At 42.4% G+C, this 15,368-nt stretch overlaps 1 protein-coding gene across 2 annotated transcripts in view; it reads left to right on the forward strand.

Annotated features, from left to right (window-relative positions):
- The first annotated feature begins 5,643 nt into the window (after positions 1 to 5,643).
- Positions 5,644 to 15,368, forward strand: part of LOC133508782 (uncharacterized) — a 204,386-nt gene continuing 194,661 nt past the window's right edge. The window contains exons 1-2 of one of the 2 annotated variants that reach the window (XM_061835195.1): positions 5,644 to 6,332; positions 7,163 to 7,220. The gene's annotated coding sequence lies outside the window, so the exon portion shown is untranslated. Of the gene's footprint in view, positions 6,333 to 7,162; positions 7,221 to 7,668; positions 7,732 to 15,368 lie in introns of those variants that run through there. The other variant, XM_061835196.1, reaches the window with a different exon arrangement.

Here is a 15,368-nt window from a genome sequence, read left to right on the forward strand (position 1 = left end):
TGGCCGAAATGAGTTTCCTCCGCAGGGTGTCCGGGCTCTCCCTTAGAGAACGGGTGAGAAGCTCGGCCATCAGGGAGGGGCTCAGTGTCAAGCCGCTGGTCCTCCTCATTGAGAGGAGCCTGATGAGGTGGCTGGGGCATCTGATTCGGATGCCTCCTTGGACACCTCTCTGGTGAGGTGTTCCGGGCATGTCCCACCGGAAAGAGACCCCGAGGACGACCCAGGACACCCTGGAGAGACTAAGTCTCTCAGCTGGCCTGGGAATGGCTCGAGATCCCTCCGGAAGAGCTGGAAGAAGTGGCTGGGGAAAGGGAAGTCCGGGTATCACGGCTGAAGCTACTTCCCCCGCGACTCGACCTGGGAAGCGGTAGAAAATGGAGGGATGAATGGATAAACAACATAATCAGAAATTAATTCCCAATCTTTATCTTCAACTCAAAAACTGTTCTAATCTCAAATCCAAAGTGGCGCAATGCTGCCGTCTACAGGAATTTGCAACTCATGACAGTGGTGTGGGAACTGAAATTTTCTCGTGGTTCTGTTTGTTTCTATTGTGCAGGATGACGGTTAGTGTAAATAAGGAGAAAAATGGCACCGAGCATGCCTTAAAATTTCACTCCGGTTCGAGTGTTTACGTGAACAAGCGCTGTCACGACATCTCACCGAAGACATGACATGAAATTAAACGCCTCCCTGCGAGTCGGCACGGCATTCATTAGGCCTCGCTAGCCGGCGCATGCATAAACGCACCCGTCCTCGGGCCTTAATCACAGGTGCGAGCGGGACCGGTAAATTGCCCGGCCCGGCGTCTGATCAATTATGGGAGGGGGGGGGTAAAAAAAAAAAAATCAATGACGAGCTACCACCAACCAGCCCTGGGGCGACGCGGCCAAGAATGAAATTGGTGTGATAAAATGACTATCGTGCCTCGCGGTGGCTGTCGATGGGATGTAAGACACGACGGCGGACCTGAGGTTGGACTGAAAGGTCACCGGGCGGGAACGGACTTTGTGCCTAATTGGTGTGCTTTGGACGTGGAGTGAAAGCGGGCCCGAAATTTGGATTAAGCTGGAAAGTATGTGGAGCTCGGTTCCACGAACAATGGATGCTTGTCATTTTTCTATGTTAAAATAGATTAAAATAATATTTTCTAAAAAAAAAACACAAAAAAAAAAACCGAGTTGTTAATTCCTAAATCATCTTCCATCAAGCAGGAAGTGGCACCATGTGGATGGAAACAAACACGAGCGCGTTTTTTAAAATTATTTTTAAGCGCTTCTGGCTCGGCGGTGGTTTGCGCCGGAGTTTTCCGGCACATCTCATCCAGATGTGTTGCGCCTCGAGAGCGCTAATCCAAACATGTCTTGAGATTAGCCCCCTTCAAAGCGGAAGACATGCCGATGCTGTCGGCCGCTGATGTTTGTTTTGGCTCGGGTCTCCTGATTGGACGCAGGCAATTTTTGAGTAAAATGGCGCCCGAAATTTGCAGGATCGCAGAAAAATAACTCGTGAAAGTTTCACGGTTGGTTAAAATTCGTCATTTGATCTCCCACGCTGCTGCCGTGTTGCGTCAAATGGTATCGAACATCACTAGCAGTTTTTGTCTAAAACCTCAAATCGCCACAGAAATTTTTCAAGGTTGGTTGAAACCACTTAAAATGGCCGCGGTGCGCCACCATTTTCCCAGTTCCCGAGAAACCAGCAATCTCGGGTCTGAATGACTGCAGGAGTTTTATCTATGGTTATGAAGTCGTTTGAGAGGACACCCTCCAGTTTGCAGTCTACATGGGACTGCTTCACCCAAGAACATCTCAATGGTGCAAGGACCTATGCGTGGATACGGTTCCTGGACTTCAGCTTCCCCAAAGTCCTCTCATCCAACTCAGCATTGTGTTTTGAGATAAGAGCATGATCACCGAACACATGAAACCGCTTTACATTTTTGATAACATAAATCAATTATGAGAAGTCCTTGTCCTGTGCATCACCTGCAGGGGGTCCGGTGACAAAGACAAACTGGTTTTAAGCTCATCTGCGTGCCTGCACTGGCCCTGAACACACCAGAGCACCCTCAAGGCTTGAATTTGGACTGACAAATGCAGAACAACTCCCAAGGTGGTCTGCACAGCACCTGAATGGAACCCACTGCCCTTCCACGCCCTGGACTGTACCTGAACGCAGCGCCACCAAAAAATGCAAAACCGTAGTAGACCTCCCAGATGTTATGCACCTGAATGAATTATAGTGATGAAAGTTATTCGCTGGACAGAATCTGAATGCAGCGCACTGAGATTTGTGGCTTTGGCCGGGCCTGAACGCACCGCAGGAGCGATCCAAGAAGCTCTGAACGAGATTTTTTAGATCCTCTCTGGCCTGGAAACTGACTGGCGAGCTGATCGCGACCGGAGACTCTGTGACGTATCCTGGCGGCTAGCTTGGTGGAAATTGTCACGTCATGTCATTATCCAAGCCGCTTATCCTCACAAGGGTTGCGGGAAAGCCGGGGCCTATCCCAGCTAGCTTCGGGCCAAAGGCGGACTACACCCTGAACCGACCGCCAGTCAGCCACAGGGTAGATATCGACGCCATCACTGAGCGGGAATCGATCCCATGCCGCCCCACAACAGAGGCAAGGCATGTGTACCACTACACCATCAGTGACTCCTCTTCGAAATGCTCATGATATAGCATATTATAACCCTAACTATGAATCAATCAAACGCAAATGCAAAATGTATGCGCACAACTGCACGTCTTCACTTAAGGCCACTTCAACCTCTGGAAATATCAAATGTTGCGCAAATCTTTTTGCCCCTTCCGAACGCGCCACTGCACCGCAACGCTTGCGTATCGAACATCGACTTCTCTACATCACATCCACATCTAACCCCCATCAGAATCATGAATATGATCAAGCATAGACCGGACCTTTTTATTAGTATTATTTTTAATGAATAAGCAGTGTTGAATAATGTCACACACGGACCCGGACAACCCTTTGGCCTTTCACTCCAATCTGCACTTGAGATTCACTAATCCATCTGCTGGCATACATCACAGGAAAGGTGATAAAGTGTGTGTGTGTGTGTGTGTACACGTGTGCTCGGGGTGTGTGTGATCTGGGTGGTGTAGGTGGTGGCGGTGGGGGTGTCTAATCCAGTCCCAGTGTGAAACTGTTGACATTTGTGGCCCCCCCCTCCCCCTCCTTCATTATGTGACTGGGGCTGTTTTGCGCTGGATTAGCCGCAAATCTCCCGTGCAGCGCATTCAGCATGCCACGAGTAGTTTAACTTCATTAATAATGGATGAAGAGATTGTAATCCAGGAGTAGGAGAGCACAGAAGGAGACCGAGGAAGCGACATCTTTTTTTTTTTTTTTTGGACACCTTCAAGTCAATCCCGTCCATTGCTTCTGCTAATATTATGTCATTATTCCAACTATTATGATTGTTTTCAGGCGGGAGTGGGAGGAGGTGAAAAAGTTGTTTTAGTGTTTTAGATTGATTGTGTTTACTCGCGCTTCTCGTTGCAGACTATTATAGGACACGAGCCGGCCTTATGGCAGGATAAGCAGGATTAAATATGTACATATTATTCATATTTACTCGCTGCCTTTCGTCGGCACCTCTTTTTTTTCTCCCTCTTATGATTTCCACTGACAGCGTAAAGATTTGTGCTTAGTCGGCGTGATGCCGCGCTAAGCCTCGTGGAAAATGGATGCAGTTTAGTTCGGGGACGATGCAGTGCGGAAAGAAAAAAAAAGAAAGAAAATTGAATTTACATTTAAAAAAAAATGACTTACTTGTGTTGATAAAAGGTGGAACGGACTGAACGGTGCTAGCAATAAGGAACATGTATTGTATTGATTGGACTGTGGCCAGTTTATGTGAAATATCACAGTGTTATTCTAGACTACATTAATTTCTGGCCTATAATCCGCGACTTTTTTTTCACACGCTTACAATTTATGCAGTGATGCAGCTAATTTATGATTTTTTTTCTAATGACCGCAAGGGGGCACTCGAGCGGAAAAGGTAAGAGTGAGACCGGTGGAATATATGTGCCAAGGAAGTGACTTTTACCGGTATGTTATTTTTTTAACTGGCTGTGTTAGCGCTGCACTAGCATTAGCGTTGTGCTAGCGTGTTGCTGCCGCGTCTCAGTGATTTTTACTGGTATGTTTTTTTTTTAATTGGCCCTGTTAGTGCCAAGCTAGCGTTAGCGCCGTACTAGCACTAGTGTAGCTAGTATTAGCGTCGTGCTAGCGTGATGCTGCTGTGTTACTGTCACGTCTCAGTGATTTAGGTATGTTTTTTTTTTTTTTTAACCGGCCCTGTTAATGCTGTGCTACCGTGTTGCTACTGCGTAGATGCCTCGGCATTTATTTATTTTTTACCGGTATGTTTTTATGTTTTTTACCGCCCTGATTGTGCTACCGTTTTGTTGCTATGTTAAAACTTTGAAAACTCTTTCTGTGCACCGCCTTTCTTTGTAAATATTTCATTATAGGCACTTGCGGCTTTTACACAGCTGCGTCTTAAGTATGTACTAAATGGTATTTCCTTTACAAATATACTGGGTGAGGCTTATAATCAGGTGCGCTCTGTGGGTTAGAAATTACGGTATATAGGAAAAAAAGTCAATGCTCATACAGTGGCATAAAGTATAACGAATGTGTGAAAGTTCAAAGACGACAGGATCGAAAATTGTCTTGGATGGAGAGATGCTAGCAACAAGGAACCACAACTGACTTGACTGTGAAAATTTTAAACTCGTAATCGGTTGGATTCTTGACCCCTGTGTAGGGAAACCTTCCGGAAAGTTGCGAAAATCAGATATATGTGAAGCGATAGTGACAAAGACCCTGTATCGATTTGACAGAAGCCATCTTGTAAGCTATCTCTCGAAATCCATTTTTTACTTCGGTAAAAATCTTTCTAGGCAATTCCCCCAACTGCATTCCAATCGGAACCAGAAATCCAAAACAAAAGAAAGTCTCAGGATTTTTGCTTGCGCCGCCGAATGTGGCCGGAACGCGGCGTCAAACTTTGACCAATCTTTACGAGGATTGTTGGAAAAGACTTTGCCATTGATAGTAACACGAAATTGGGTGGACATGTCTAAGGCAGGTGGCGCGGTGCTTCAGCTGGTAAAGGGTTGGCCTCACAGTTCTGAGGACCAGGGTTCGATCCCGGCCCGCTTGTGTGGAGGTTGCATGTTCTCCCGGTGCCTGCATTGCTTTTCTCCAGGCACTCCGGTTTCCTCCCACATCCCAAAAACCTGCAACATTAATTGGACCCTTTAAATTGCCCCTTGGTGTGATTGTGAGTGCGACTGTTGTTTGTCTCCATGTGCCCCACGATCAGCTGGCAACCAGTTCAGGGTGTACCGCGCCTCCTGCCCGTTGACAGCTGGGATAGGCTCCAGCATTCCCCGCGACCCTTGTGAGGATAAGCGGCAAAGAAAATGGATGGATGTCTCAGGGAGGAAATCTGCCATTTTGATTTGCGCGAAGTGGCAAAGTGTGATGACTCCCCATAAAACACAAAACCCGCAGAAAAAACATCAGTCCCTGAAACGGGGCGGGCGCGCCTCTCATAACACGACGGAAGAAAAAAAATCTCAAGGACCCGTGCCCGAAGTTGAAGAGGAAGTCGGCCATTTTGGGTCGAAGCCGCCGTTTTCAGCAAATTCTCCTACTTTTGATTCGCCCAGATAAGCTCCAATAAGAAGGACGAATAAAAGACAGATGGGCGACAACCAAACAGCGAAGGATTGTGTTACTGCTATCATTATTTCTAACGGTTAAACATTCGGCGTGCCAAATTGAGCCGTGACCAATTTTGCTGGACAAAAATAAACAAACGCAACAGGAGAGTTAATTGGCACTCACGGCCGTTCTAAAACTGGAAAAAAAAAAAAAAAGCCCAGTGGGGACGCTAACCACGCCACGGAGAGACGTATCCGTGGCGTCTGCACAGTTTGACTACAAAGTGACATCTGGACCCTGCTGCCGCCGCCGGACGTGCGTGCAGCCTTGCGTGTCGCTTTGGACTTGAACGCCTCAGCCAAGGCCGCATTCCCGCCGCTCTCTAATGTTTCAATTAATCGCGCCGCTGTCACGGACAGCGCTCGGCTAACAGGAAACATTTGCAAAGCCCACCCCCCGGCTTGTTGATTGACGTAATTAGGATCGCTAAAGATTTTTCGTTACCCCCGCCCTCCGAAAGTTCTCCAGCCTTCTTGTATCATGAAACAGGAATGCAATCGTTTATATGGGAGGGCTGTGAAGCGCGAGCATGGGAGTGGAAACCGAAGCCCTTTTTCATAATGTGAGTGATAATGCCTAATGTGATGGATCATCGTTGCGGGTCCCTGGTGGCGCGCATGACTTCATTTTGCATGTCTGGCGGGAAATATCAGCGCCTTAGTCGTCATCAATATGGCACGTGCGCAACTTTGATTATGTGCGCATTCCACGTTTGTGAGAATCACCTGTTGGCGACCGCTCCGCTTGCATCTTGACACAATTATTGGGAATGAAAGCTGTGTGTGTTTTTATTCGTCGCGTTAGCCATCAGCAGTTTTCCCAAGCCTGTTGCATGGCGGAGTCACAATAATAATGTCATGCAGGAGAGTTTAACCGCATTCCTGTCACGATAAGAAAACGTTGTATTAACTGCACAGCCGATGTTTTAATTCACATTTTAAAAAGTCTTTCAAGCAGCGACAACGCAGTTCAGCAACAAGCCAAAATGGGTGACTTCTGTTCATTTTTCACCATTGGCTATTGAGACTTTTTCATTTTTCCCAAAATGATTGACGTATCCATTAAATTTTAGGTTCATTGGTGAAACTAGTGTCATTGGGTGATTGTTTTTCTGATGAATTCTTAACGTTTTGCATTTTAAAATGTACTGTCAAACTTTGCCGTCTAATCAAACTTCCTGTGTCTTGTTGGGCATTGCTTTCATGAGGCTTTAAACATTTTTTTTAATTTTCCTGCAGTCACGAAGCTAAGTGAAAGTGGTTATAAAATGGGAGATAAAATGAATGACGCAGATAAGTCGATTTTTAAAAAATAGGACAAAAAAAAAAAAAAGGACGGAACAAAAAATATTCCTACCAGGAAACCAACGTTTCATACGGACATTTATTCCAGACGGACGCAGTTGCGGGGCACCTGATAAACTTGGCCCCAAAACGCAAAAGGAGCTTCTGTAAGTGATTTTCAATACACCATTACATCTTTAATGTACATATAACATGATGTATGAGTGATCTGAATGGTAGTTAGCTTTTTTTTTTTTTATTAACATGAAATGTTTATAGCTAGCGTGCTAATGCTAACTCCGTTTAGCAAAGGCTGATTTTGTTGTCTCAAATTGTGTACAGTGCTTATACCATACACCCGGTACCATCATATGCAGTTCAAGGATATTTCAGGGCAGTGATTACTATCGTTGACAAAATATATATCAGATATTCAACCCTAAAAAAGTTGAGTTATGACAGCGCTACTTCAGACTTGTTTCCAAATACGCCATCTTGTGTGTCATAGCGGTCAGAAAACAGGCGATAGCTGCACTGATCTAAAAAAAAAAAAAAAAAATACTGGACAGCTCATTAGCCACCAAAACTGAAGTCGCCTTCCGCCGTCTTGATTCTCCCAAAACAACCATGCTGACCTGTGCACCGACAGTTTCGTGGCTGTGAGAAAACATTCCACAGGTAAGTTAGAAAGATTTACTTTGACACTGTTAAAGTTTGTTTGAAAAGGTTTTTTTTTTTTTTAATTTTATGATGAGCTTAATTCACTTGTACAAAGCTTTGTTTACGGTTGTTGTTCACAGTTCACCTTTATAGGCTGTTTTTTTTGTGAAAAGCGATGTAAATATTTTCCCAAACTTCATCAGTGGATAAGCAAGAAAACACATTTTCAGTGAAATTTTTGATGAATTTCATCATACAGAACTCTGCAAAATGAATTTGCTTTTCAAATGCGAGGAAACAAGTTAAAGTTTAAAATGCTTATTTTTTTTGCTATGTTATGATGATAGTGCTTCACAGGGTATTTTGGGAAAAGTTAACATGTCATGGAAATCGGGCCCCAGGTAATAGGCAAGGTTTCTTGGTCGTCACGGTGTTTTATGTCTTTCCTTTGCACTTAGTGTTTTTTGGCTTACAAGGTCGAATTGAAAATCCTTCATGTTACCAGCACTAAAAAATGTCAAGCTCACATGACCAGTTTTAATTCTATATGCCAAACTTTGAGGAAAACCCCCGCCATCAGCTGTGTCTTGCGCACGTTTTGGGAGTACCAAGATGGCTGCCATCGGCTTCAACCAATTGACATACTGATGTGTATGCGCTATCCAGTCTTTTTTTTTTTTTTTATTATTAGATCAGTGGATAGGTGAGGCGTGAATTTTTTTTTTTTCTATCGTTAATTTATCCGATTGGTCTGAGGGTGGTGGTGACATCATTGCAAACCTACAATCAAGGCACCAATAACAGTAGAATATTCTACATTATTGCACGGCACCCACGGTGTGATTTTTCCTGTGCAGGATCCGCTCAAACATTTCTATAGTAGGCTCGAGTGCTGCAGGTGCTGATTGATTGATTGCGTTCCACGGGCCAGCGAGACATAAATTGAGCAGGCCACAGGTTGGACCGGTGCAGATCCTCTGTATGTTTAGGGCTTGGCCCTTGAGGACCGGCTAACCCTCCTTCTACTCAGCTCGGTGCTTATAAAAAGGGCCGGCTTTCGCGATGGCCGCATTTCAGGGCAGTTGGAATGCTGGCGGGTCAGCGGGAGGGCCTGTATTAACAGGACCGGGGGGCTTTACCACCAAGCCCAGTCAACTTCCGAGGATTTTTTTATTTTTTCTAAAGGAGGAAACGAATCGATCCATAACTGGTTGTCGGCCACAGCCAAGAAAAACAACTTTATAGACTCCAAGGCAAAGGCCCGTCTTTGCTTGACACTTAAGAGCAGAGATTCGTCCTCCTTTTTTCCCCCTGAGATTTTTTCCCCCGGCACATTTAAAAAAAAAAAAATACAATTCAGATATTATTATGATTGCTACTAATATTTATCTAATTTAGTAGTATTATTATTATTATTTCCTGTTTTAAAAGAGGTGGTGTAAGAGGTGTATATTTTCTAAATGTATTATTCTTCAAGAAAGCAGTTATTAAAAATGGAAATCTATTCTCAGAGAATGGAACCTTTTATCTTGAGAAAATACCTCATTTTGTAAGATTTGTGTTTTATTTACTATTTCCCCTCAAAATTGCCTGTATAGAAGAAATATTAGGACATTTTACCTACATAAAGTACGACTTTGATCTCATAAGAATTGTGGCTTTTTAGCCAAAAAAAGTGTAATATTGTTCTCAAAAGATTACCGCCATTATAAAATTGCTCAAAATTTTCATTTTATTCAACTAGTAGTTACACTTTTATCTCATATTATAACTTTGTGTCAAAAAGCAAGTTTTTCATACATTTCTAACCCTTTGAGAAAATGCAATTTATTGCCAAGTTTTTGAAATTGCAAATAAAATATTGATCTGAAAATGAACCTATAAAAATCATCATAAATGTATATTTTAAGAAGGATATTGTATTCTCCAAATATTCCAATTGTTCTATTTTTTTCCAGAAATCTATTTAATACGACCAAATTACATACACAAAGTAAACATTTTTTTTAATCACATTTCTTTTCAGTGTGTTGCTCATAAGAACTCATTCATACAACACAAATGCGATGACAATTCAGAAGTGAATTTCTACTTCCACAACTCTATTAAAAAAAAAAAGTGAAAATTTGCAGTGCAACCACTTGCTCTTTTCTCTCTTGACACCCAATTACGTGATGTCAGTCCAATTACCTGGGCACACAAAGCAGAGATCCTCACAGCTTTTTTTTTTTTTTTTTCCTCAACTGGAGCAGCCAAATCAAGGGATTAGCCGGAATCAAGACTCAGACTCCTCATCTCCAGTTCAATAACGTCCACTGGTGCACGACACCCAGATGGGAATGAAGACAAGGGGGGAGGGGGGGCTGCCTCCCCCCACCCCCGTCTTCTGTGCGAGTACAATATGAGTGGCTTTGGTAAAAATGTCAGCGAGGATGCTCCTCGGCGGCGCAGTTAAAAGGCTTCAAACGCACATCTGCAATACTTTTGTTGTAAACTTTCCTCCGCAATATGCGACCGCAGCGGTAAAGGCCAGACCGCTATTGCTGTCTCCTAAGGTCAGCGCTGAGGCTTTCATGTCACACCGTTCTTTGTGTTGGTATGCGAATGAGACGAGAGACTACTTGACGACGGTCAACCACAAAGACCCCGAAAATTGAAAGTGAAGAAATGAGCTCTCTGGCTGCTCCCAGCAGGAGCCTTGAAAGCACTGGAATGGTGCTAGCATCTGTCATGTTCCAAGAAAAGTGCCAAAATAGCCACTTAAACCAAACCGGCAGATTTCCAGTGTTACAACTGCTTGAGATTGTCTACCAAATCTTATGTGGCTCAGTGCAACGGGTTTCATGGGCTGCCAAAAATGGCCGTTTTGAGTATGGTTTTTCGGCACGGTTGTAGAAGCATTTTTTTTTTTTTTCTGGCAATAATAATCTATATTCCAAGATATTTTCCCCTTTTTCTAGATTATTTTGAAAGCAGTGTCACCAAAAGGAAAGCATTCATTTTTTATGATAACCAGCTGTCAGCTAATTTTCCAAAACATTTCGGGGAAGTCCTAATACTCATGAATGTCAAACTGTGCAAAGCTGGAATTTTGGTGGCTGCACAGATGCTGAAAGGTCGAGCGTCATGAAATGGATGATTTTTAATACGTTATTAATGAAAAATTGGCAGCCAGGATGGACCCATCTGTTCTTTCACCACAAAACATGATTTTGAAAATCCTCTCGAGGGATTTGTTTTCTACAAGAACCAGGAAGTGACGTTGGAGCCAGTAGCGCGCTCAACCGGACTCGTTTGTTTCTAATAGCTTTACTTGCGGGAAGATAGCTCGTTGTTCCGTCGTGTTAGCCAAAATGCCGGCTTGTTGCATTGCTGGAAACTGCTCGAACACTCGGGAATATGGATTTGCCCTTCACAAGTTTCCAAGAGACCCGATTCGTCGTGAAAAATGGATTGCACGGGTGCAAATGACAGGTAGCTGTGTATACATCTACTAAAAAAATAATAATTTGGGGGGGAACCACGTAATCAGTCTCTCAAAACGTAACAAAAGATCCGCGTACGAATGACAGGGGTGCTAAATGTGTCGATGTGCACCTCGGACGATTTCCGCATCAGCCTCGCGGACGAGCACGGCTTGGGCCGGGCTGGCTCATACATACTGTCTGGGAGTTTGTTGTCAGAAGTAATCCGCATATCATCTAAATGTGGCTTGAAACGAAAGGGTAATATTGCCCCGGACAATTCACTTGATTGTGAGATGTTCTCTTCTTCGAAAAGAGCTTCTGTGTCCGAAGGGGCGTGTCCCACGGTCGGGGCCACAGCCTGTTTTTAACGGCAAATGTCTGGGGTGATGTCACGGACAGGAGATGCAGCCAACATGGCGACCACTTGGATGTCGAATGACACTTCCGCAACTTTGCGCATGGATGACGTGCTCTCTGCTCATATTTTTTTGTATGGACATTGAAGTGAATAATGTTATATGTATTTTTCATTTCAATATGTATTTTAGAATTTTTATAGGGATGACACTTGACCTCTAAATTTAAAATCTATTTCAGACAACACTCGGGGGTCTATCACTAAAATCCGGAACTGTCGTAAACCGAAGACTTCTTCACACAAAAGATTTATGTGGACAAAATACGTCGTACTAGATTTGTTGTGTTTACTCGACCTTCACCGAAGCAGACATGCAAATGGTTGCAAGGGAAACAGGATGGCGAATAAACCTTTGGGTTGACGTTATCGAATTAGTCGAGACTTAGCCACTGGTGCCGTATTAAAGCCCGTCTTTTCCACTCCGCCGCTTTCGAGAGCGACGCATTAGAGCTCCTCGATGATAAACTCGCGCACCTCCCCACGCCGCCATTTCTCATCACCGCGGGCGAAGCGGAGGCAGCCTTTAATAATAAATGAACGGACGCGATTCACATTTTTGCGGTGACGGTTTTTCGGGAAAGAAAAAACTACCGACACTGGCTGTTTGTAGCACAACAGATAAACATCCACAATCCTTTGCGTTTGTAGCTATTTTGGGTTTGATTACAGTATCACAGATGCCATACTTGGAAAAGACAAAATGCATAGTATAAAGCACTGCTAAGTATTTGGACTTTGTTATTTAACACTTACGGTCGAAGGATTTCACAACATATCAGCGTTCTGGTCTGGTTTAGCCAAGGTTAGATGTGTGGTCTGAGTTTATGGCTAGTTGACCTCTAACAGCGACGATGAAAGTGCAGTGCAGTTTAAAAACGGGTGGGGGCAGTGGTCGTACTTGTACAAGCGTCTTCGTTACGATTTCGAAGTGTTAAACCCACTCTGGGAAACCCGAAACACTAACTCCGGTGGTTCCGAATCCTCTGTTTTGTTGACACTGTCCACTCCCGCCATCATCATGCATGATCTGAACTTTCTTTTTTTTTTTGACATTAGGCCATTCTCAACATCACTATTTGTCAATTTGGGCTTGATGCCGAAATTTGGTGAAGGAGTTCTGTTTGTTGGACTTGCTTGGTTGAAGTATTATGGCATTGTTAAAGCCACGAAGACCGTATGATGGGGTCTTTGAAGGGCCGTGGATCACTCAGCGTGTTAATGATAATTTTCGATACTTTCCCATCATGAACTTGGTTTGAATCTTGACGGCATTTCTGGCCATACAGTCCTAAAAAATAACCGGACCCGTTGAAGGAAGGAGTGTTGGATCCACGCTGAAAATTTAAAAAATTTTACTCGGGCAATGATGTTTTTGGGAGTTGACAAAAAGGCGTTTTTTGAGATGAAAACCAAATCCCAATCTCAATTAGAAATAAAAGTGTGATTTTGAATGATTCAATGTTTTTGGAGAATTTTTAAAAATTTAATGCTTCCAGATTAAATTTTACTTTTGATAGTAAATTATGTATTTTTGCACAGAGGTGGAAATTACATTTTTTTTAATCACCTAATAATAGCTTTTTTTAATAGATTAAAGGTTGTATACTTATAAGAATATCCAAAAGTTGCATCTTTTTTAATTACATTCCACCCAAAAATTGTCATAAGATTATGAAAATAAAGATTGTTTTTCAAGGTTAAAAAATATATTTCTGGGGGGGGATCTCTCAAGAATAAAGTGGTATAGTTTGGAGAAAAAAAACGTAAACATTTTGCAAAATGTCATTTTCTTTAAAAATGGTTGCAGTTTTAGATTCAAATTTAAATATGAGCAGTCTAAAGTTTTTTTTTTTGCTAAGTGAATGGTAATATGCTTTGAAAAATATTGTCATCTAAAGTTATTTAGTTTTAAATATTATTTTTTTTTTAACAATATAGTTGAAATTCTACTTTGAAAATACGTGAAAAAGTCCTTATTTTACAAGCACCAGACTTTCCTCTAAATAAAAAATGTTGTTTTTGCGAGAATAAAATTTGTAAAGTTAAGAAAACGGTCCTATTTTCCCCTAGTTAAATATACACATCTTTCCATTGGTAATGGGATGCCTGGACTCCCCCCACCTTCTCCCGCCCTTAGCGTACTGGCGAACGGCTATAGCACGCGGCCGCTGGTGACGATTGATTCGATTATGATTGATAGCTACAGCTGATACGGCGGATCTGTTTTCAATTGTGCTAGATCTGGCACTTCTCACCTTGTAAAAGTGCTTAAAGGGGAGCTGGGGGATGAATGAGGCTGAAGGGCTGGAAGATGACGAGGGATCGCCGTGCTCGGTTAGTCGGACTTGAATACTTCGGACTGTACTGGTCTTATAGATTCAAACGAGAAGTGGAAGACTGCACGTGAGACCTCCACGATGATTTAAGATGTCCCTCCGATGCAGTCGGTAATGCTACTATTTAGGATCTTAAGTGTTCAGGCAAGGTTACTTTTCAAAATTAAATAAGCACAAAAATTGATTTAATCTGATGACAGGTAGCAGGAAAAAAAAAAATTTCCCATCATCGTAGCGTTTTTTTTTTGGCGGAGGGGTGGATAAAATACTTGCACACTTGAGGAACTAAGTAAAATATTCTTACTTTCAAAGATAAAAGCTCATCTTTTGGAAATAAAGTAGTTTTGAGGATAAAAATGTCACACTTGAAAGAAAAACTAAAAATTAATACTTTTAATTAGTATTTTTTTTAATTTTGTGATATTTTAATGGTAGTATGCCATACTTTTCAAGAGGTTGTACTCTAAAAGGGAATATATTTTTGTACACACGAAAAATATACCATAATAGATAGTCTTTTTAGATTAATTCTAATTTGTGAGGAAAAAAATGTTGTTAAAATATTTTTAGCATATATAAAAAGTTATTTTTTTCACAAGGAAACATTTTATGATGAATATAAAGTTGCGTTTTTTAGGTGAAGTATATCTATGGGCAGTATAATAAAAGTAGTGTGAAAAAAGTCAAACTTTGAGATAGCTTTCATGAGAATATATCAATTTTTTTTCCCAAGCCATTTTCTCACCAGCACATGGTTGTATTTTTCTCGACATGGTAGGTTGTTTTTTTTGTAGTTATTTTTACAAGAATTCAGGATAAAATGACATATTTCCACCAAGGCCTCAGTGTTGATCACAAATGAATAAGTGTTAGGCTACCATTTAGTACGTTTGGAGTAGGTTATATTTCAAAATGTAATAAAGCACATTAAGTGGTGATCTGATGAGGTCTGACAGAGACGTAATCATCTGAACGTGTTCAGTGGGTTTTTCCGTGTTTCACATTTCAATCGCTGCCAAATGCTCGATCAGATCCAGATGAATCACAGTTTGACATCTGCATCTTCTCACCCTCCGTACACCCATCAAATCCATTTTCACACATTATTAAAGATGTTTTGGCAAAACGAGATTCTACGACGTAATCCATCTTCGGATTCAAATCGAAACGTTACCGGAACGAAGAAAAGCTGTAGCCATCGTTTAGGGGAGACATAGTGGTATTTTTTAAAATCCAATTTTAAAATGGTTTGTTGGTGTGTTAGAATTTCTGCCAAGATTTTGTCAAAATACCCCAAGGATTGCAAATTCTTGCGCATTCCTCTACTGTCCGCTGTCCTCTTCACTCCTGTCCTGTCTCTTCCAAATGAGCCACTGCTCACCCCACCCCCTTCTGCTCTGGGCCAACACTCAGTATGGCTTTTGTTACCGTGAG

Source organism: Syngnathoides biaculeatus, chromosome 11, assembly GCF_019802595.1.
Source record: "Syngnathoides biaculeatus isolate LvHL_M chromosome 11, ASM1980259v1, whole genome shotgun sequence".
In the NCBI taxonomy this organism is placed as follows: Eukaryota; Metazoa; Chordata; class Actinopteri; order Syngnathiformes; family Syngnathidae; genus Syngnathoides; species Syngnathoides biaculeatus.